Here is a 23,751-nt window from a genome sequence, read left to right as displayed (position 1 = left end):
CATAGTATAGCACTCTAAAAACAATCCCAACAATCCTGCAAGAATTACATCCAGGAGCAATAGAAAGTGAAAATACTAACAGTTCATCAAGTAATGGCTGGGTCCTGTACAGTTTAAAAAACCAACCAAACAAAAACTCCTACAAACTTATAGATATTTATATAATGCATATGCTCATAAAATTATAAATTTTACAGAAAGTAAGACATATCTTTCAAAGGAGAGAAAAACGCATGGCCCATTTGGAAATCGGTTGGCCCTATGGCAATTAAGAAGACTATAGATCAGAAGACAACTAAAGATCATTGTGATGAATTCTCAGGACACCCCCTACCTTTTCTGAAACTAATGATAAAAACTCAGAATATTTCAAGCCCTGGATCAGAAAAACTCTGAACTGGAGAAAGTCTTTGTTGAAATGAAACATCATGATTGACTGGGATGATGCCCAAGTATGGTCAGCTTAATGCAGCCATGCTATAAAAACTCACTGCTGCCAAGTCGATTCCCACTCATAGTGACTGTATGGGACAGAGTAGAACTGCCCCATGGAGTTTCCAAGGAGCACTTGGTGGACTCAAACTCCCTGCTTTCTTACCAGGAGGTAAAAACAATTGCCAAATAAGATTTAGCAAATGAAACAAAACGATTTTTCCCCTCTGAAGTTTGATAATACCCTCCTCTGCACAAATATCCAAGGTTTGGCTAACTCATTTCCAGTATTATTTTAATATAGGCAAAATCAATAGGTACAGAGGTAGAGAGTTGCTCGGGCCCAGGGCACTAGCATATGCACCCTTCCCACAGAACACACTAGCCACACTTTGCCTATGGGTAGAGGAACTCTAAATTTTGAATTAGTCCAAGTTCTCTAAAACCTCAGGTTTTAAAGGGTCTTGTTCATCAAAGTAGGTTTAATTAATACACATCTATTCTGATACCACATTTTTGTTTATCAGAGATATGAATCAGGTTTAACTAACCAATGTTGCCCTCTGACAAGAAAAAAGCTATTAAGAAATCTGATTTTTTTTAATTTTATGTAATCTTATTGGAGGTAAATGTAAACTTCCAATTAAGGTTTTTGAATATTGAAACATTTATTCATTCATACAGCAAATATGTCTCCACCACCTCCTATGTGCCCTGTACTGTGCTAAAGGTCAATGATACACAACACTATCAAGGACCAAACAATTAATGGGGAACCTGGCAAGGAAGCAGCAATTATAATAGACAGCGATAGGTTCTAATGCTGTGGTAAGCAGATAGCAGCATGATAGCACATAGGAGGGGCATCCAATCAAGTCTTGGGAGAAAGTGGTCAGGAAAAACTTCCTGGGAGGAAAAAATGAAAAAAGATGCTACCTAAAGGATCAGGAAGAATTATCCAGGCATTGAGCAAAGGAATAGAATTTCAGGAACATAAACAACATACGTAAAGGCTTGGAGGCACAAGAGAACAGGGCATGATCAGTCAACTGCAAGTAGAGTCATACCAAGCAGCCAGAGCCAAGGAACACAAGGAGACAACGGATACAGCAACAGAAAGGAAAGAGTTCTTAGACCTCATTGCTTTCTTTGAGAATAAAAGGTGGACAATTACTGTTCTAAACAGCTGTCTCTGAAGAACTGACCTGTTCCCCTCACAAACAGATCTTATTGTGTAGTCTAGAAGCCACCATCATTTTTGTTACCCTAGCTTTTCTCTCAAAATCAAATCTATACAACTTATTAAAAAATGTGGCAAATATATATGTGACATAATATTTATAATTCGACATTCTTTACATGTACAGAAAACCCTGGTGGCGTAGTGGTTAAGTGCTACGGCTGCTAACCAAAGGCCCACAGTTCAGATCCACCAGGCGCTCCTTGGAAACTCTGTGGGGCAGTGTTACTCTATCCCATAGGGTTGCTATGAGTCGGAATCGACTCAACAGCAACAGGTGTTTTTTTTGTTTTTTGGTTTTGGTTCCATGTACAATTCAATGACAACATTGTGTTCATCATATTGTCAAACATCACCATTTAGCTTCATGCCTGATGATGTATTACTAAAACATGTGTGATAACTGTAGGCATTAAAGAATTTATCATCTAGTTCAAGAATAAGAAATAAATATTTGAAAAGTTAAGCATAGGAGATTAAAATATCACCTAATTCATTTATAGATATTCTATAATGGAGGAATGACTTGAGCTGACTCTTCAAAGGTAATTTACCATCGAATAGAAAAGAGGAGGACAAGCACTTGAGGAGTAAAGAAAAGTATGAGAAAAGTGCAGAAGCAGGGAAATTCGAGGCATGATCAGGTAAAAATACGTGTTTTGCTTAGAACAATACGTTGAGTTCAGCAGAGGTTAGGCAATAGCCAAGGAGACTGAGCAGAAAGAGTCAGAGAGGTACGGGTAAAACAGGGAGTTTCAGGAGCAAATAGAGGCCTTGATCAAGAGCTGGAAAGTGCTGAGAGAAAAGCATTCCTCGGATTTTTCAACATAGTGCATTGAGCCATCTATATAATATTCAATTCACCCTTGTTCTAATCCCATGGTCCCCTAGCCACTTTCCAATAAAAAATTATTTTCCATGTAATTCTGCCTATAGAGGGAGAATTCATGGAGAACAAAGACTTCAAGTACTTCTAATCCTTCTGCTAAGATACCTTGTGGTAAATTAATGAAGTAGTTGCTGATTATGAGTCTGTTTCCCATATATGACCACAGAAGAATTGTGAGTGTTCCCATGTAACCATAATAGTCCTTAGTATAAACTATTTCTGTTAAGGGTAATGGAAATAATTTGGAAATGGATAATGGTGATGGTTACACAACACGATGAACGCAATTGATGTCAGTGACTTGTACATGTGAAGAATGCTGAAATGGCAAAATGTTGTATTATATCTATACTTACCACAATATAAAAACAAACCAATAAAAAAAATCAGCAGGTATCTATGTTCTAGTCCACACTGCATACATAATATGAGTCCACCTCAGGCCCTGATCATTCTAGTCCTGCCAAAAGTATGTCTTGGGTTTTCATTATGTTAGCAAAATTCTGGAATTTGGTACCACAACTATGGCAGTAGCAAGCGAGAGTCTACATGTCTCCAAACAGCTTCCCATAAGCAAAAGTTAGAACTTTCAGAGTCAAATCTATCAAGTAAACTCTGCAGAGATCTTCAATCTTTTGTATAAGAATTAAACACATTTCCATACGGTGTAAAGTTCTGAGAGCAATTTCCAGTTTCCATTCACTAAGGAATTGATGAGATCCCTCAATCACAGTGATCAGAATTCTGTATTCTCTGTTTGGGTCTATATCGCTTTCAGGTCTAGTGATGATTTTTTGTGTCCTGTGCAAATCCTATTCAGAGATTTCTAGTAAATTGCACAAAATGTTTTCTTGTCACTCATGCACTTCTTAAAGTAAAATCATTAGGTACCAAGGATTATCTATCGATTTATACCTTGCTTTCCTCCAACACATTGGCTTCCTCCTCTCTTTGCTAAAGGGAAAGGCTGAATGAATCAGTGACTTCTTCTCTGCTCCAACTCAGTGTTTCAGGTCTTTGTTCTCTCTGCTATGACCAGGATTTGTATCTTCATATTTTTGAAAATACCAAAATATTTTTACCCTTCTCAAAGAAAAAAAGTACTATTTGAAATTAAAAATGCCTTATCTCCCATCATGCAGCCCGTCTTTGCAAATGACATCATTAATCAACTCTTAACCCACAACACTCAGCTCTCCCCCCTACACCTGCCAACAAGGATGTTACAGCTTGATAAGTTTTGTTAATATATGTGTTTACTAATATATTTATATAGATGACCGTTCTTTATCTCCAACAAGAGAATTTGGTAAAGATCGATTTAATAACTTTATTCCTAGTATCTTGTAGGCTACTTCTATAAGTATTATTACAATAACATGTTTTCATACTCAACTCAGCAACTTAATTGGCTTTGATACATTTTAATACATTATTTCATTTCAATTTTCCATACAGAGCTTTTCATTTCTACATTTCACTCTTGAGTGGCTAACCTTAAGCATCTTTCCTTTTCTCTTTTGGGCATAATATTTTGCTACTTCCTCAGGATTCAGCTGTGGCCTGTGCACAGATCTGGTCTGCCCATTTTTCATGTCTTCCATCCTGAAGCAACTGCTGTTTCTTAAACACATCAATTGCATCAATAGTCTATTGCTCAAATATTTATCTGCAATACAGCTATACGTCAAGTCTATTTCATCACTGCCAAGATATGGTCGTTTTGTAACTGATTTAGACCTAAATGGTAGCAGTCATTTTGCAGAAGCATGAGGCTATGACAGTATCTTGTAAAAAAAAAAAAAAAATACTACTACTTACTGGTAAGAGAATCATAGATTATGAAATGCAGTTTCCTTTTCTTGACTCAAGTAATGCTTTTGTTAGCTAAAAATCAATGGTAACATTTAACAATTTATTTTTTTAATCAAATGTATTTTCCCTTTTTGGTTTCACCAACTGATGAGCAAACTTTACTCCAAAGTTTACAGTCTAGTTTTCAGAATATCTGCTTCTATAATCACACATCACTATGCTCATTCTAATGCTTGTCTGTGTTATGAGGATACATTATCACGCAGGTCTTGGTTTCCAAATGCCTTTCCCACTAAAAGGAACCAGGGCTTCTTGAAGAAAAGGCTAATTTCAGGGCTAGCACAAAAAACAAAAAAAACTATTGCCGTCAAGTTGATTCCAATACATAGCGACCCTACAGCAGAACTGCCCCATAGAGTTTCTAAGGTGCAGCTGGCAGATTTGAACTAACTGCTGACCTTTTGTTTAGCAGCCAAGCTTAACCACTGCTCCATCAAAGGTGCAAAATGAATCTGAAACAACTTGTACCATAAAAAAAGTAAGAAAAAAGTAAGTCCTCAAAAAATTATGAGGGGACTTGAAGGGACTTCTACTGCTCAAATCTAGGGCAACTTTACCATAGAAATAAATGTAGAGGCTAATACATTAAAACCCATTGCATTAAATAAGAAACCTTGGTTCTTATTGACAATCAATAGATAAATAAAAAAATAAATGAGAGAGAAGGAAAAGATCTTCTTTATAGTAAAATGCCAGGTAATAAATACAGAAGGAAGGGCAGAGTCAGAAAATCACCATTTTACAACCATCACAGTAAAAATTGATTCAGGCAAGAATAACAGTGGGAAAGTTTAAAAGGAGCAGGCTATTTATACAGACTCAAAGTATCGCCCCACAAATTACTTATTAGTTCCAAAAAATAATAATAGTACAGTGGCAAGATTGGCAATACCTGAACCAAGAGTTCAAAATTAAAATCAGAAACATTTCTAGATGTGAGAAAAACAGAACATCTCTAACGCAGTATTCCATCGAAAATACATAACTTGAATGTAATCACAAGGAAACATCCCAAATAGAGGAAAATTCTGTAAAATAACTGTCCTATGTCCATCAAATTTTTCAGTGGTATGAAAAACAAAGAAAGGTTGAGGAAATGTTGACATTTTTTAAAAAGATCAAAGACGTATGACAACTAAATGCAAACCATTGTCTTGGACAGAGCCCCGAAGTAAAAAAAAAAAAAATTATAAAAGACATTATTGAGGCATTTCACAAAATTGGAATATAGTTAGTAGATAAAAAAAAAAAAGTATTATATCAATGTTGAAGTTCCTAAATTTCATCATGATAATTTGACTATATAAGAGAATATTCTTATTCTTAGGAAATACACAATGAAGAATTATTGGTTAAGACAGTATATTGTATACAACCTACTTTCAGGCAGTTCAGAAAAAAACACACATCAAGATATATGGAGAGAGGAAAGGATAAAACAAATGTGATAAAATATTAAAAATTGGTAAAGAGTATATTTGAGTTCTTTATGCCATTCTTGCAGTTTTTTGCAAGATTTAAATTATTTCAAAATAAAATTTACAAGAAACAGAGAGGGAAACACAATGTATCCTGTTACCTTAGACCAATGGTTCTCAAAGTATGGTACCCAGGCCAGCGCCATTAGCATCACCTGGGAACTTGTTAGAAATGCAAATTCTAGGGCTCCACCCTAACCCATTGCTATCAAGCCAGTTCTAACTCATAGCAACCCTGCAGGACAGAGTAGAACTGCTCCACTGGGTTTCCAAGGCTATAAATCTTTATGGTAGCAGACTGTCACATCTCCCGCACCGCGGCTGGTAGTTTGAACCACTGACTTTTCATTTAACATCCAAATGCTGTAATTACTGTGCTACCAGGGCTCCTAGGGCCCCACCCTAGACCTACTAAATCAGAAACCCTAGAAGTTCTAATATAATTGGCTTGGGTGTTGCCTGCAATGGTAATTTTTAAATACTCTCCAGGTGATTCAAAAGTGCAGCCAGACATGAGCACCATGTAACTAAAGGAAGGTATTCTCATCTACAAGATGGTCCCACAACATGTTACATTATCTTAAACCTAAATCTTCCCCCCACTTTTGTCATCACCATTGTAATCAATAAGTACATAATGATGTACTGTACTAATAAGGCAAACATCAGAAAGGGCATTTCTGAGGTTCACATCTTATAGGAAATCCAGGGTCTATGCCCACCTTAGAAATCTTCTATTCTGTCCTTTTACTTCATCATTTCTTACTTTCACTTTAGCTACTCGACACTCAAGAGCAAGTTTCAGAGTATCTTCTGACGTCCATTTTGGTCTTTTCTTTCTTTCTTGTCTTTTTAACAACCTCTTGCTTTCTTTATATACGATGTCTTTGGTGTCATTCCACAACTCGTTTGTTCTTCAGTCATTAGTGTTCAATGCGTCAAATCTATTCTTGAGGTGGTATCTAAATTCAGGTGCGATATACTCAAGCTCGTACTTTGGCTTTCCTGGACTTTTTCTAATTTTCTTCAGTTTCAACTTGAACTTGCATATGAGCAATTGATGGCCTGTTCCACACTCAGCCCCTGGCCTTGTTCTAACTGATAATTCAGTTTTCCATCATCTCTTTCCACAGATGTAGTCAATTTGATTCCTGTGTACTCCATCTGGTGAGGACCATGTGTATAGTTGCCGTTTATGTTGGTGAAAAAAGGTATTTGCAATGAAGAAGTAGATGGTCTGGCAAAATTCTATCATGCGATCCCTGGCATTGTTTCTATTACCAAGGCCATATTTTCCACCTACCAATCCTTCTTCATCTTCAACTTTAGCATTCCAATCGCCAGTAATTATCAATGCTTCCTGATTCCATGTTTCATGAATTTCAGACTGCAGAAATTGGAAAAATCTTCAATTTCTTCAGCTTTGGCCTTAGTGGTCGGTGTGTAAATTTCAATAATAGTCATATTAACGGGTCTTCCTTGTAGGTGTATGGATAATAGCCTATCACTGACACCATTGTACTTCATGATTGATATTGAAATGTTCTTTTTGATGATGAATATGATGCCATTCCTCTTCAGTTTGTCATTCCCAGCATAGTAGACCGTATGATTGTCTGATTCAAAATGGCCAACACCACTCCATTTCAGCTCACTAGTGCCTAGGATATCGATTGTTTATGGGGTCTATTTCATTTTCGATGATTTCCAATTTCTAGATTCATACTTACTACATTTCACGTTCTGATTATTAATGGATGTTTGCAGCTGTTTCTTCTCATTTAGGGTCATACCACATCAGCAAATGAAGGTCTCGAAAGCTTGTCTCCGTCCATGTCATTAAGGTCAACTCTACTTTGAGGAGGCAGCTCTTCCGCAGTCGTATTCTGAATGCCTTCCAACCTGAGGATCTCATCTTTTGGCACTGTATCAATGTTCAACTGTTTTCATAAGGTTTTCACTGCCTAATTCTGTTCAGAAGTAGACCACAGGGCCCTTCTTCCTAGTCTGTCTTAATCTGGAAGCTCAGCTGAAACCTGTCCTCCATGGGTGATCCTGCTGGTATCTGATTACCGGTGGCATAGCTTCCATTATCACAGCAACAAACAAGCCCCCACAGTAAGACAAACTGACAGACATATGAGGAAGACTCATTAACAACCTGAGATATGCAGATGACACAACCTTGCTTGCTGAAAGTGAAAAGGACTTGAAGCACTTACTAATAAAGATCAAAAACCAGAGCCTTCAGTATGGATTACATCTCAACATAGAGAAAACAAAAATCCTCACAACTAGACCAATAACCAATATCATGATAAACAGAGAAAAGTTTGAAGTTGTCAAGGATTTCATTTTACTTGGATCCACAATTAACATCCATGAAGCAGCAGTCAAAAAATCAAAAGATACATTGCACTGGGCAAATCTGCTGCAAAAGACCTCTTTAAAGTGTTGAAAAGCAAAGATGTTACCTTGAATACTACTATGGTGCACCTGACCCAAGCCATGGTGTTTTCAATTGCCTCATATGCATGTGAAAGCTGGATGGTGAATAAGGAAGACTGAAGAATTGATGGCTTTGAATTGTGGTGTCAGCGAAGAATATTGAATATACCATGGACTGCCAAAGGAATGAACGAATCTGTCTCAGAAGAAGCACAACTAGAAATGCTCTTTAGAAACAAGGATGGCAAGACTATGTCTCATATACTTTGGACATGTTACCAGGAGGGATCAGTCCCTGGAGAAGTAGACAGCCAGCAAAAAAGAGGAAGATCCTCAACGAGATGGACTGACACAGTGGCTGCTCAAGCATACCAGTGATTGTGAGGATGGCACAGGACTGGGCAGTGTTTGGTTCTGTTGTAACTAGGGTCGCTATGAGTTGGAACTGACTCGATGGCACCTAACAACAATAACATGCCCACCTAGCATCTGTGATCATTGGCACACCGTAAATGGGCCTGAGTCTTCCTCTACATCACCTGTGAGGATGAGGGCACTGCATACAAGCTGAGCTCTCAATCTAAATGCTTTGTGTGGATTGAATTTCATTCCCAGGAGAAAAAAAAAGCCCCCATTCTTGAGGCTGCTGTGTGAGTGACAAGAACTCTTCCTTCTAAGTATGACAGTGAATCCTGAAACAACCGGCTGCAGACAACCTAGTGAGTAATGAACTTGAGCAGGTCAGTAGAGGACCACATGATTTACATACATTAAAACTAATTAAAACCACAGGCAGGAACTAAAAGCTGGTCACTTTTTATAATCAACAATTATTGCACTACACCACAAACTACTTCTAATAACTCTTTTAAAAGCTTTTCTCTTTGAACAGTTAACTCTCTCTTTCCCACACCCTAAACCAGAGTTTGGGGTTGAATTTTGCATTCTGTCAGGGAGGATATTTTATTATTCTGGAATAGAGACTCTGAGGATCATGAAATTTTTCTCCAAGATAAAATGTAAACAGTCTAAGCAGGGATGTATGGCCTCCCCTGATCCAACAGAGATGCAGCAGCCTTATATATCCCTTCGTTCTTGCTACAAGCATTCACTGAACACCTACTCTCTGACAGTGCAATTTAGGGATATTTGTGATCTAAGAATGGTAGTATTTTGAAGGCACATGGGTGAAAAACTTGACCTCCAAGCTGAAGCCATCTGCAAAGACTCAGATCCACTTTTCAGATAGTGCTTCAAAGTAAAGCTCTGATCTAATCTCTTCAAGTAAAGTTCTTTGACTAGATAGTAATTAACAGCACCTCCAACTCCTAGATATTTAATGAATGTTGTAATGTTTATAAACTTAAATGTCACATCCAGCAAAAATTGGGTAACACCATGGGTCAAATTTTAATTCAGCACTCTGGTGATTATAATATAGATATGCAGGGGGTGGTATAGTGGTATGCCAATGCCACTCATAAGAGATATACTACAGTGATTATTTAAAGAAGATGCTCAAGCCCTTGGAAGGTATCAAAGGTGCTAAGCAAACTATGTTATAATTTGCCACGCACTGGACTACACACCGTTTCCTAATCACAACATGAACTGTCACACCTCTATGTATGACACATGCTGTTCCTCAACTAGAAACCTCATTTTCTCTTTCTCTGCCTGGAAAAATCGTTCCCAAATGAAGTGACACCTCCTTCATTTAAGGGTCTCTTTTTAGGCTAGTAAAAAGGTTCCTGGGGCACAAATGGCTTGCTCTAGACCACTAACCAAAAAAGGAGCCCTGGCGGCAGAATGATTAAGCACTTGGCTCCACAAGAGAAAGACTGGTGATCTGCTTCCAGAAAGATTACAGCCAAGAAAATCCTATAGACCAGTTCCACTCTGGCACATGCGGTCACTATGAGTTGGAATTCACTCGACAGCACCCAATCGGTAAACTAAAGGTTGGTTCAAAACCACCCAGGGGCACCTTGAAAGAAAGCCTGGAGATTTGCTACTGATTAAAAAAAAAAAAAATCCTATGGAGCTAAGTTCTCCTCCATAATATGTGCACTTGCCATAAGTTGGAGTTGACTCAACAGCACAGGTTCATTTATTTATTGTTTTTAGGCTAGTAAGTCATCTAATACTTAGTGTTATTTTGTCTTATTTTGTTTCTTTGTTTTTGCTTCTTAGAAGTCCATGCCACCCATGTATTATTAACTCCTTTAGGGCTGGACTGAGTCATAATAATTTTTATAACCCCAAGTGTCTAGAAAAGTTCTTGGTACAGTGTAGGATCTCAAAAAATATTTGCTAAATTTGAGCCTAACTGAAAAGAATACTATCATTCCAATTCACTACAGCAAAGATTTTTCAGGTCATTGAGCAGATGCCATTAGAGAAGAAAAGCATTTTAAAAAATTATGTGCCCCCAGCTTTTGTCTCAAAGAAAGAGGAAAAATGTAGTAGCAAATATTGCCACTGTTCAATCCAATGAACAAGATATGTAGTCTATACACAACCTGCTGCTTTTAGAGGCTGCTTAAGGAATCATCCAACTCCTTGACCAATGAGATGTAGCACAGAGTTAGTTTTAAATAAAAGTCACATTGTGGTCTGAGGCAAGATACAGCCTGTAATAGCACAAACTATAGCAAGTAGCATCTCTCTAGCTTAAGGCTACAGATTCAAGTAAAGAGAAACAGTTCTATGTTCTCTCAGGAAATTCAAGCCAAGTCAAGATTATTAATAACCTTTTGGTCCTGGAATGTTTAGAACTGCGCCACTTCCCTTTAGTCAACAATGAATATTTCACTAGTCCCATAAAACTATCAGAGAGTCATACGTAGCGCTGGCAATGGACCAAATCAAAGATGAAGAAGCCGTCCTCTGCCTCTTCAACTTTTTTTTTCATCCCTTTATGATTTTAGTTTGCATATTCCCTGTTGGAAGCCACTCTCTTTAGCCAAAGCTAAAGGTGCTACGTCAAACCCACTTCTATAAAATTCTTTAACTCTTCAACGAAGGGTATGTCTGCACAATTATCTTTATTGTGTTCTATTCGAAGTCATCTTCCTGGTCAATTCAGTGGTCTGCATTATTTGGAAACAAACAACACAGTTTTACAGGAAAAAAATTCAAATATTTCCTAAGGATTTGTATTTCAATTCCAGGTGAGAGTATTGTACCCATTTAAGAAACCACAGTCCAGCTGTTACAGTTTTACCTAGTTAGAATATCCATATTTAGCATATCAACTGAAAATAGTTGGAACAGACTTTCAAAGAGCTACCAACAATAAAAACTTCCTAAATACCATGATCCAATAGGATTAACTAATGCTTCTTGCTGTTTATAAATTTACTTAGTGTCATTACAATTTAGCACAAAATATATGTTACAATTTAAAAAAATTTTAGGGGCAGGGCCAAGATGGCAGAATAGCCAGACACTTCCTGTGAACCCTCTCACAACAAAGAATCAAAAAAACAAGTGGAACAATTATATTTATGATAACCTAGGAGCCCTTAGCATCAAAGGCAAACTGAGAAAATGAACTGAACAGCAGGGGCAGAGAGAGGTGGCTCAGATATTGGACAGGAGTTGCTGGACCTGAATCGCTGGGATCCCTCAGGCACCATACCAGGGAGCAGCTGCAGCAGGCTGGAAGTAGCATTTGGCCGCAGTTTCCTCAGGGAGAAGCAGCCAGCCACACAGCCTGCTTGCACCTCCAAAATCAGAGAACGTGCTTTCGGCACAAGCTAAGCACTTGTGTATATTTTACTGCACCCACCACCCCCTAGCTAGCTTCAGCAGCTGTTGATTTCCCTGGGCTTGAGATAAGGCCTTGTTGAGCACCTGGAGCCATTCTCCCAGGCTTGGAGAAGGAATAAATTTGCAATTGGGGGAAAAGATAATTTGACAGCTCTACTAACCTGGGGAGCTCAAGACAGAAGCAGCTCCTGTCCAGGCATAAATAGTTCATAGACTTTGAATACCTTTCCCAACTGCATGGACCTGTGTGGGCCTGTTTCAGGAGAATAGGCCCTTGTTGGCAGACTACAACAGTTTCAGGTGTGTGGTGGAGAGGTGGGTGTTTGATGTTTGACACCGCATTGCCTATTAAACAGGGGCCTAAGGACGGGTGGCTCCACTCAGGTCAACCAGCCACCCATCAGGGGTCCAATGATAACTGGCACTTCCTAGTCCTTAGAACCAAAAACATTGGCTGCCCATGGCCCATCTGCAAAACCCACCCACCTATACGCTCTAGAGAAGACGGACACACTTTCCTCAGAGACACTGGGGGAAGATTATCAGCCCACTGCCATGTTCAGAGCATGACCCCCTGCTGCAACCAGATACCAGCACCTACACAAATCACCCCTGCCCCTCTAAGACTGAAGGACAAGCATGTACCACACACTTGATGATCAGCTACCTGGACACAAGAACCAAATTCATACAAGAAAAGTGAATGGGCTCCTAGACTGATATACCTGATAACAGCCCTAGTCATCTGGTGACAGGATGTCAGAACTCCAAAGGCAAAAATAATCAAGCTAGCCCACTCAAGCAACCCATTTGGGCACAACAAAACAAAACAAAGCAAGAAGCTAGGATACAGTATGCAAACATAAACTAATACAACAACTTACAGATGTTGGGAACAACAGTCAATATCAAGTCACATGAAGAAACAGAACATGATTGCCTCACCAACCTCTTAAAACAAAGAATCAACAAATTTTGTGGATGAAGGTGCCTTCCTGGAATTACCCGATACAGAATTCAGATGATTAACATACAGAACTCTTCAAGACCTCAGGAACGAAATTAGGAAGGAGATCAGGCAATACACAGAACAAGCCAAGGAACACACAGATAAAGAAGTTGGAGAAATTAAAAAGGTTATTAAAGGACATAATGAAAAATTTAACAAGCTGCAAGAATCCATAGACAGCAACCAGAAATTCAGAAGGTTAACAATAAAATTAAAGAATTAGACAACTCTATAGAAAATCAGAGGAGCAGAATTGAGCAAGAGGAAGGCAGAACTTCTGAACTTGAAGATACAGCACTTGGCACCAATATATTTGAAGAAAAATCAGAAAAAAGAATTTGAAAAGATGAAGAAACCTTAAGAATCATGTGGGACTCTATCAAGAGAAATAGCCTACAAGCGATTGGAGTAACAGTACGGGGAGGGATAGCAGAAAATACAGAGAGAATTGTTGAAAATTTGTTGGCAGAAAACTTCCCTGATATCACTAAAGATGAGAAGATATCTATCCAAGATGCTCATCGAACTCCACATAAGGTAGATTTTAAAAGAAAGTCACCAAGACATATTATAATCAAACTTGCCAAAACCAAAGATAGAGAATTTTAAGAGCAGCTAGGGATAAACGAAAAGTCACCTACAAAGAAGAGCCAATAAGAATAAGCTCGGATGACTCAGCAGAAACCATGCAGGCAAGAAGGCCATGGGATGACTTATATAAGTATTGAAGGAAAAAAATTGCCAGCCAAGAGTCATATATCCAGGAAAACTGTCTCTCAAATATGAAGGCAGAATTAGGACATTTCCAGATAAACAGAAAAAAAAAAAAAGTTTAGGGAATTCATCAAAAACAAACCAAAACTGCAAGAAATACTAAAGGGAGTTCTCTGGTTAGAAAATCAATAATTATCAGGTATCAACCCAAGACTAGAACACTGGACAGAGCAATCAGATGTCAACCCAGACAGGGAAATCACAAAAATAAATCAAGATAAAAAAACACTGAAAACAGGGAAACAGTGATATTATTGTATAAAAGAAGACAACTTTAAAACAATAAAAAGGGACTAAGAAATGTAGTCATACATCTTTTATATGGAGAAGAAGACAAAGCAATACAAAGAAGTAAAATTTAGGTTTAAATTTAGAAAAATAGGGGCAAATATTAAGGTAACCACAAAGGAGACAAACTATCCTACACAACAAAATAAAATACAAGAAAAAAATAGAGACTCAGCAGAAACAAAATTAACAAAAACAAATATGAGGAAAAGACAATATACAAAGATAAACTACTTAGCACAAAAAATTAACTGTGAAAAAGAAACTGCCAACAACACACAAAAAAGGACCTCAAAATGTATAACACTAAATTCATACCTATCTATAATTACCCTAAATGTAAATGGACTAAATGCATCAATAAAGAGAGAGTGGCAGAACGTATTAAAAAACAGGATCCATCTATATGCTGCCTACAAAAGACACACCTTAGACTTAGAGACACAAAGTAAAACTCAAAGGATGGAAAAAATATATATCAAGCAAACAACACTCAAAAAAGAACAGGAGTGGCAATATTAATTTCTGACAGAATAGACTTTAAAGTTAAATCCACCCCAAAGGATAAAGAAGGACATTATAGAATCATTAAAGGGACAATATACCAGGAGAATATTAAATATTGATCCACCTAATGACAGGGCTGCAAGATACATAAAACAAACTCTAACAGCATTGAGAAGTTAGATAGACAGCTCCACAATAATAGCAGGAGACTTAAACGGATCACTTTTGGTGAAGGACAGGACATCCAGAAAGAAGGTCAATAAAGACACGGGAGATCTAAATGCCACAATCAACCAACTTGACCTTATAGACATGTACGGAACACTCCACCCAACAGCAGCCAAATATACTTTCTGTTCTAGTGCACGTGGAACATTCTCTAGAAGAGACCACATATTAGGTTATAAAGCAAGCCTTAGCAGAATCCAAAACATTAAAATTTTTCAAAGCATCTCCTCTGACCATAAGGCCATAGTAGTAGAAATCAATAACAGAAAAAGCCGGGAAAAGAAATCAAACACTTGGAAACTGAACAATACCCTGCTCAAAAAAGAATGGGTTGTAGAAGACATTAAGGAGGGAATAAAGAAATTCAGAGAGTCCAATGAGAATGAAAACACTTCTTATCAGAACTTTTGGGACACAGCGAAAGCAGTGCTCAGGGACCAATTTATATCAATAAATCCACACATCCAAAAACAAGAAAGGGCCAAAATCAAAGAACTATCCCTACAACTTGAACTAATAGAAAGAGAGCAACAAAATGAATCCTCAGGCACCAGAAGAAAGCAAATAATAAAAATTAGAGCAGAATTAAATGAAATAGAAAACAGAAAAACAATGGAAAGAATTAACAAGACCAAAAGCTGGTTATTTGAAAAAATATAACAAAATTGATAAACCATTGGCCAAAATGACAAAACAAAAACAAGAGAGGAAGCAAATATCCCACATAAGAAACAAAATGGGCGATATTACAACAGACCCAACTGAAATTAAAAGAATCAGATTACTATGAAAAATTCTACTCTAACAAATTTGAAAATCTAGAAGAAATGGATAAATTCCTAGAAACACACTACCTACATAAACTAACACAAACAGAGGTAGAACAACTAAATAGACCCATAACAAAAGAAGAGATTGAAAAGGTAATCAAAAAACTCCCAACAAAAAAAAAGCCCTGTCCCAAAACACTTCACTGCAGAGCCCTACCAAACTTTTAGAGAAGAGTTAACATCACTACTACCAAAGGTATTTCAGAGCATAGAAAAGAACGGAACACTACCAAATTCATTCTATGAAGCCAGGATATCCCTGATAGCAAAACCAGGTAAAGACACCACAAAAAAAGAAAATTACAGAACTATAGTCCTCATGAACTTAGATGCAAAGGCCCTCAACGAAATTGTAACCAATAGAATTCGACAACATATCAAAAAAATAATTCACCATGACCAAGTGGGATTCATACCAGGTATGCAAGGGTAGTTCAACATTAGAAAAACAATTAATGTAATCCATCATATAAATAAAACAAAGGACAAGAATCACATGATTTTATCAATTGAAGGAGAAAAGGCATTTGACAAAGTTCAACACCCATTCATGATAAAAATCCTCAGCAAAATAGGAACAGAAAGAAAATTCCTCAGCATTATAAAGGGCATTCATACAAAGCCAACAGCCAACATCATCCCAAATTGAGAGAGTCTGAAAGCATTCCCCTTGAGATCGGGAACCAGTCAAGGATGCCCTTTATCACCGCTCTTATTCAACATTGTGCTGGAGGTCCTAGCCAGAGCGATTAGGCTAGATAAAGAAATAAAGGGCATCCAGATTGGCAAGGAAGAAGTAAAAGTATCTCTATTTGCAGGTGACCTATCTTATACACAGAAAACCCTCAAGAAAACTACTGAAACTAATAGAGTTCAGCAGAGTATCAGGGTACAAGATAAACACAGAAAAATCAGTTGGGTTCCTCTACACCAACAAAAAGAACATCAAAGAGGAAATCAAATCAATACCATTTACAGTAGCCCCTAAGAGGATAAAATACTTAGGAATAAATCTTACCAGAGATGTAAAAGACTGATGCAAAGAAAACTACAAGACAATACTTCAAGAAAGCAAAGAGACCCACATAAGTGGAAAAACATACCTTGCTCCTGGATAGGAAGACTTAACATTGTAAAAATGTCTATTCTACCAAAAGTGATCTACAGACACAATGCAATTCCAATCCAAATTCCAACAGCACTTTTTAATGAGATGGAGAAACAAATCACCAACTTCATATGGAAGGGAAAGAGACCCTGGATAAGTAAACCATTACGGAAAAAGAAGAACAAAGTGGGAGGCCTCACTCTACCTGATTTTAGAACCTATTATACCGCCACAGTAGTCAGAACAGCCTGGTACTGGTACAACAACAGATACATAGACCAATGGAACAGAATTGAGAATCCAGACATAAATCCATCCACATATGAGCAGCTGATATTTGACAAAGGCCCAAAATCAGTTAAATGGGGAAAAGACAGTCATTTTAACAAATCGTGCTGGCAAAGCTGGATACCCACCTGCAAAAAAATGAAACAAGATCCATACCTTACATCATGCACAAAAACTAACTCAAAATAGATAAAAGACCTAAATATAAAATCTACAACGATAAAGGTAATGGAAGAAAAAATAGGGACTTTAGGAGCCCTAATACATGGCATAAATAGTATACAAAACATTACTAACAATGCAGAAGACAAACTAGATAACTGGGAGCTCCTAAAAATCAAACACCTATGCTCATTCCAAGACTTCACCAGAAGAGTAAAAAGATTACCTACAGATTGGCAAAAAGTTTTTAGCTGTAACATTTTTGATCATCGCCTGATCTCTAAAATCTACATGATACTGCAAAAACTCAACTGCAAAAAGACAAGTAACCCAGTTAAAAAATGGGAAAGATATATGAAGAGGCACTTCACTAAAGAAGACATTCAGGTAGCTAACAGAAACATGAGGAAATACGATCATTAGCCGTTAGAGAAATGCAAATCAAAACTACAATCAGATTCCATCTCACTCCAACAAGGCTGGCATTAATCCAAAAAACACAGAATAATAAGTGTTGGAGAGGTTGTGGAGACACTGGAACACTTATACACTGCTGGTGGGAATGTCAAATGTTACAACCACTTTGGAAATCGATTTGGAGCTTCCTTAAAAAGCTAGAAATAGAACTACCATAGGATCCAGCAATCCCATTCCTTGGAATATATCCTAGAGAAATAAGAGCCTTTACACGAACAGATATATGCACACCCATGTTCATTGCAGCACTGTTTAAAACAGCAAAAAGATGGAAGCAATCAAGGTGCCCAACAACAGATGAATGGATAAATAAAGTATGGTATGTTCACACAATGGAATACTATGCATCAGTAAAGAACAGAGATGAATCTATGAAACATTCCATAACATAAAGGAGTCCGGAAGGCATTATGCTGAGTGAAATTAGTCAGTTGCAAAAGGACAAATATTGTATAAGACCACTATTATAAGAACTCGAGAAATAGCTTAAACTGAGAAGAAAATATTCTTTGATGGTTATGAGGGGGGGAGGGAGGGATGGAGGGAGAGGGGTACTCACTAATTAGATATAGATAAGAACTATTTTAGGTAAAGGGAAAGACAACACACAGTATAGGAGAGGTCAGCACAACTGGACTACACCAAAAGCAAGGAAGTTTCCTGAATAAACTGAATGCTTCAATGGCCAGCGTAGCAGGGGTAGGGGTTTGGGGACCATGGTCTCAGGGGACATCTAAGTCAATTGATGTAATATAACCTATTAAGAAAACATTCTGCATCCTACTTTGGAGAGTGGCGTCTGCAGTCTTAAACACTAGCAGGTGGCCATCTAAGATGCATCAATTGGTCTCAATCCACCAGGAGCAAAGGAGAATGAAGAACACCAAAGACACAAGGTGATTATGAGCCCAGGAGACAGAAAGGGCCACATCAACCAGAGACTACATCAGCCTGAGGCCAGAAGAACTAGATGGTGCCTGGCTACAACTGATGGCTGCCCTGACAGGGGACATAACAGAGAACCCCTGAGGGAGCAAGAGAGCCGTGGGATGCAGACCCCAAATTCTCCTAAAAAGACCAGACTGAATGGTCTGACTGAGAATAGAAGGACCTGGGTGGTCAAGGTCCCCAGACCTTCTGTTAGCCCAAGACAGTAACCATTCCCAAAGCCAACTCTTCAGACAGAGATTGGACTGGACAGTGGGATAGAAAATGATGCTAGTGAAGAATGAGCCTCTTGGATCAAGTAGACACATGAGACTATGTTGGCAAGTCCTATCTTAAGGGGGGATGAGAGGGCAGAGGGGGTCAGAAGCTGGAGGAATGGACATGGAAATAGAGAGTGGAGGGAAGGAGTGTGCTGTCTCATTGGGGGAGAGCAATTAGGAGTATATAGCAAAGTGTACAAAAATTTTTGTATGAGAGACTGACTTGATTTGTAAACTTTCACTTAAAGCACAATAAAAATTTTTTTTTTAAAAATTTTTAAACCCAAGAGACATGAGAAGCATTGTCAATAAATGGCTTAAATGTCAATACTTCATATAAAATAAAACATTATAAGAAGAATGCCCTATTCTTTTATCAATTTCTTGCTGAACAATGTATGTCATATGTGAGAATTCATTACTGTATTGCAACCAGACCCAACATTGAATTTCTTTCTTCTGTTCAATTATTTTAATTATCTAAATTGATTGTCACTCTTTTTCCATCCATTCCACTTCTGCAAATCAATATCAGATCATGGCAAAAGAAATGCCTAGATAGAATGAGAGATTGAAATTCATGTCATTCTTCAAATGCATTTTTGTAGTTTTCTAGTCACTGTGGCCTTAACTAGTAATTCAGACCACCCAACAAAATTCAGTTATGAGGAAAGTACATTCTATCCAAACAATTCCTATACTTATTTTTACATCAAATGTGACATTGGAAAATGACAACTTCAGACTTTGTTTCAATTACAAATTGGTTGAAAAGAGAGAGAAGAAAAAACATTTATCTAGGAATGTATGTGATTTTAACTAAAGGTCCACTGCCAACTAATCAGACGTCCAATTCTAGTTTAATGAAACCCAGTTCCGATGGGGTCATTTTAGCTCAGAGTTTGGAACACTTAGCTGGACAATGTCTAATTCAGCATGGCAAAAGTAACAACTAACCATTCTAAATGCCTCACAAAAACCAAAGAATCTAGTATTATCATTACTCTTTTTTTGCATTTAGAGAAACTGAAGTTGAGAGAGGCTAAATAACTTGTCAAAGGTCAGTTGGGGAAACGGAGATTCGAGGTCAGAGCACCTGACTCCGTTGCTCTAAATTCCTTCCAAACAGCACAGGTTCACAGATTCTGTCTCTTTTCTCAATGCCCAGGTCCCAGAAAGTAGGAAAGTGGTTACTAAGAAGAACATACTTGACAGAAAAAGGAGAAAGTTATCTTTTTCTTTTGGCTTTGACAATTCTAGCCTTAGATGATGTGAATCAAGAACAATTAATTCAATTAATTTGTTTTCCATTCCGCTCTAAAACTTGATGTCTCTGGATCTTTCTGAAGCTACATACTTTATGCCATCTCATGATTTGTCAAAAAGGAACCGCTTTTATTTTTAAGAAATATTTTATTCCAAAATATTTGATTTATTGATCCAAATCTGCACATGAGCAATATGAGAAGAACTCACCACCAGTGGGGGAATTCAAACTATCAAATCCTGCCAAAGAGAAGGGATTTTTTTTTTTTTTTTAGCAATAAATGAGAATAGAAGGGAAGAGGGGTGTCATGGATTGAATTGTGTCCCCCAAAAATGTCTGTCAATTCGGCTAGGTCATGATTCCCTTGTATGATTGTATGGCTGTCTACCATTTCATCATCTGATGTGATTTCCCTATGTGTTGTAAATCCCATCACTATGATGTAATAAGATGGATTAGCGACAGTTATATGGATGAGGTCTACAAGATTGGATAATGTCTTAAGCCAATCTCTCTTGAGGTATAAAAGATAGAAGCGAGCAGAGAGACATGGGGAGCTCATACCACCAAGAAAGCAGTGCCAGGAGCAGAGCGCATCCTTTGGATTTGAGGTTCCTGTGCTGAGATGCTCCCAGACCAAGGGAAGACTGATGACAAGGACCTTCTTCCACAGCTGACAGAGAGAGAAAACCTTTTCCTGAGGTTGGCACCCTGAATTTGGACTTGTAGCATGCTAGACAGTGAGAGAATAAATGTCTCTTTGTTAAAGCCACCCACCTGTGGTATTTCTGTTATAGTGGCACTGGATGACTAATACAAGGGGATTTCCAGAGTTTCCAGGGCCAAGATGAGGAACAAGAACCAGCTTTATGCTGACTGAGATTAAGAATGAAAAGACCGGAAGGGATGTATTGGAATCTAGAGGTATTTTGTTGTTATTCTGCTGCAATAATGGTATGATACATGGAAAAAGTACAGTGGAACAGAGGAAATAAATGGACACGGTGCTCACAGAGCTGTGTCAAGCATTTAATTCAATCCACCACTGAAACTGACTATATCTCTTTGAATAAACAAAGGGTAGAATAGATGGTATTTTTAAAACAGGAAAGAGAAAAACCGTCAGATCATTTCCTGACTTCCACACTGTTGGTTGTTGCTATATTAACAGAACATTTCATACGTGAGCAAATTATCAAATCTTTAAATATAATTATGGTACATTTTAAAATATCACTTCTAATTATATTTTCTTTTGACAAAGTAATTATACTTCAAGAAACTGTGATCAGAACAATTTTTCACTGCCAAATCTGAGAACATAAGGTGGAAAAGGTGCATTTAGATCATCTTACAAAAACCTGGCTAAACTTTATATAACCTTCTTTCTTCACATTATAAAAGAAAGTCTTAAAAATAGAGTAACAAACAAATTTTAATCTGCTTTCAAGTCACTCACTGATTTGTAATTTAATGTTCTTTAGTACAAGGGTGGTCACATATTGGAGCCAGGTTTTCCCTCCACGGATTTGTTTTCTTCATATTTCAAATCACAGGGTTGTGCCAAGAGCTTTTTTGTTATTAGTCCAAAACAAATGAATTGAACCCTGAGGCCTCTTTACCCAAGAGGAAGCAATACGCTGCCCTCGGCTGATACTTTAGACTTCAAAATTCCCAATAATATATCTTCCTAGGAGCCTAGTTCCTTTCCCTCAAAGGCCTGTAGCCTTTTCTACTTCCTCTTCGCCCCAACTATGTCTTAATGAATACATGTTTTTTCTGTTTACCTGAGTGCGATTCATTTTGTCTCTCTCTGCCCTGAAATTGTTCTCTCAGGATCCTGTCTGGCTTGCCTGCAAAATCCTTCCTATAAAGGTTTAGTTGCAGCCAACAGCTGATATTATTCAGATTTATCCTGCTATTTTTTTGCTTTGTTTCATTTTGGGTTTTTTTTTCCTCCTATGAGCGAAAAAAGTCCATAAAATGCAAGTATGCAATGAATAAACCAAAGAATACAGACTTACTAGAGAATTTCTTGGCACAGATTTTTCTCTCTACAGTTAATTTTGAATTTAATTTACCAAGAATTGAGCAGTAAATATTAAGAACGATCTATATCCTTTGAATTGGGACTGTGGGGTGAGGTGGAGGAGGGTGGGAGGGGCAAGGGCCACAGTGACGGGAGGGAGTGAAAAGTTGGTAAAGAGAAGTGCAAGATACAGTTTAGGCCCCCAGAAGACTTGTGATCTGTAAGGCTACATTTATATGTGCAAAACATTTTGAGGAGGCAGAAGAGAACATATAAAAAATGCCAGCTATGCAATACTTAGGATTTTTTACGTGGGTCTATACATTTTAATAAGGCTCAATAAGCCATCAGATGCTTCAAGGTACAGAGTGTTCTCTACTGAAGAGAGGAAGAATTGAGTCTGACACAAATCTGAAAGCGGAAATAGAGGAAGAGTGATGCATGGTCTTCAATTCCAGGAACCTTCATCCCCAGCTGAGAGTAAATCATTGGTCAGCATGCCAATGAATTGCATGTAACACAGAGTTCCAATATTAAGTAATTTCCATCCCTGCCCCTGCTGATGACCATAAATGAAAATGTATTTTTGTATATGGGTTAAAGTAAACCATCCTAGAGCTGGTATGATATGAAAAACTTAGAGCCCAAGCAGTGCGTTGCCTTCTTATTTGACTACTTCTAATCATCTTAAAGTTTCTGTGAGTTTGTCATACTGTGGGCTTGCATGTTGCTGTCATGTGGGAAGCTATGCCACCAGTATTCAGATACCAGCAGGGTCACCCATGGAGGACAGGTTTCAGCTGAGCTTCCAGACTAAAACAGACTAGGAAGAAGGACAGGGCAGTCTAGCTCTGAAAAGCATTAGCCAGTGAAAACCTTATGAATAACAGCAGAACACTGTCTGATACACTGCTGGAAGATGAGCCCCCCCAGGTTGGAAGGCACTCAAAAGATGACTGAGGAAGACCTGCTTCCTCAAAGTAGAGTTAACCTTAATGACGTGGATGGAGTAAAGATTTCAGGACCTTTATTCACTGATGCGGCACGACTCAAAATGAGAAGAAAGAGCTGCAAACATACATTAATAATCGGAACCTGGAATGTATGAAGTACGAATCTAGGACAATTGGAAATCAACAAAAATGAAATGGAACACATAAACATCGATATCCTAGGCATTAGTGAGCTGAAATGGACTGGTATTGGCCATTTTGAATGGGACAATCATATAGTCTACTATGCTGGGAATGACAACACAAAGAGGAATGGTGCTGCATTCATCATCAAAAAGAACGTTTCAAGGGCGGGGCCAAGATGGCGGACTAGGTAGACGCTACCTCGGATCCCTCTTGCAACAAAGACTCGGAAAAACAAGTGAATCGATCACATACATAACAATCTACGAACCCTGAGCAACAAACACAGATTTAGAGACGGAGA

At 37.9% G+C, this 23,751-nt stretch overlaps 1 long non-coding RNA gene across 1 annotated transcript in view; it reads right to left on the bottom strand.

Moving 5' to 3' along the window:
• LOC111749730 (uncharacterized) overlaps positions 1–23,178 on the bottom strand; it is a 249,134-nt gene extending 225,956 nt beyond the window's left edge. Inside the window, exon 1 of the long non-coding RNA XR_010322679.1 lies at positions 20,847–23,178. This is a non-coding gene — a long non-coding RNA (uncharacterized LOC111749730). The remainder of the gene's footprint in view (positions 1–20,846) is intronic.
• Positions 23,179–23,751: the final 573 nt, after the last annotated feature.

Source organism: Loxodonta africana, chromosome 8, assembly GCF_030014295.1.
Source record: "Loxodonta africana isolate mLoxAfr1 chromosome 8, mLoxAfr1.hap2, whole genome shotgun sequence".
Taxonomy (NCBI): Eukaryota; Metazoa; Chordata; class Mammalia; order Proboscidea; family Elephantidae; genus Loxodonta; species Loxodonta africana.
Note: the sequence above shows the minus strand (reverse complement) of the source record. Positions and strands in the feature narration are given on the sequence as shown.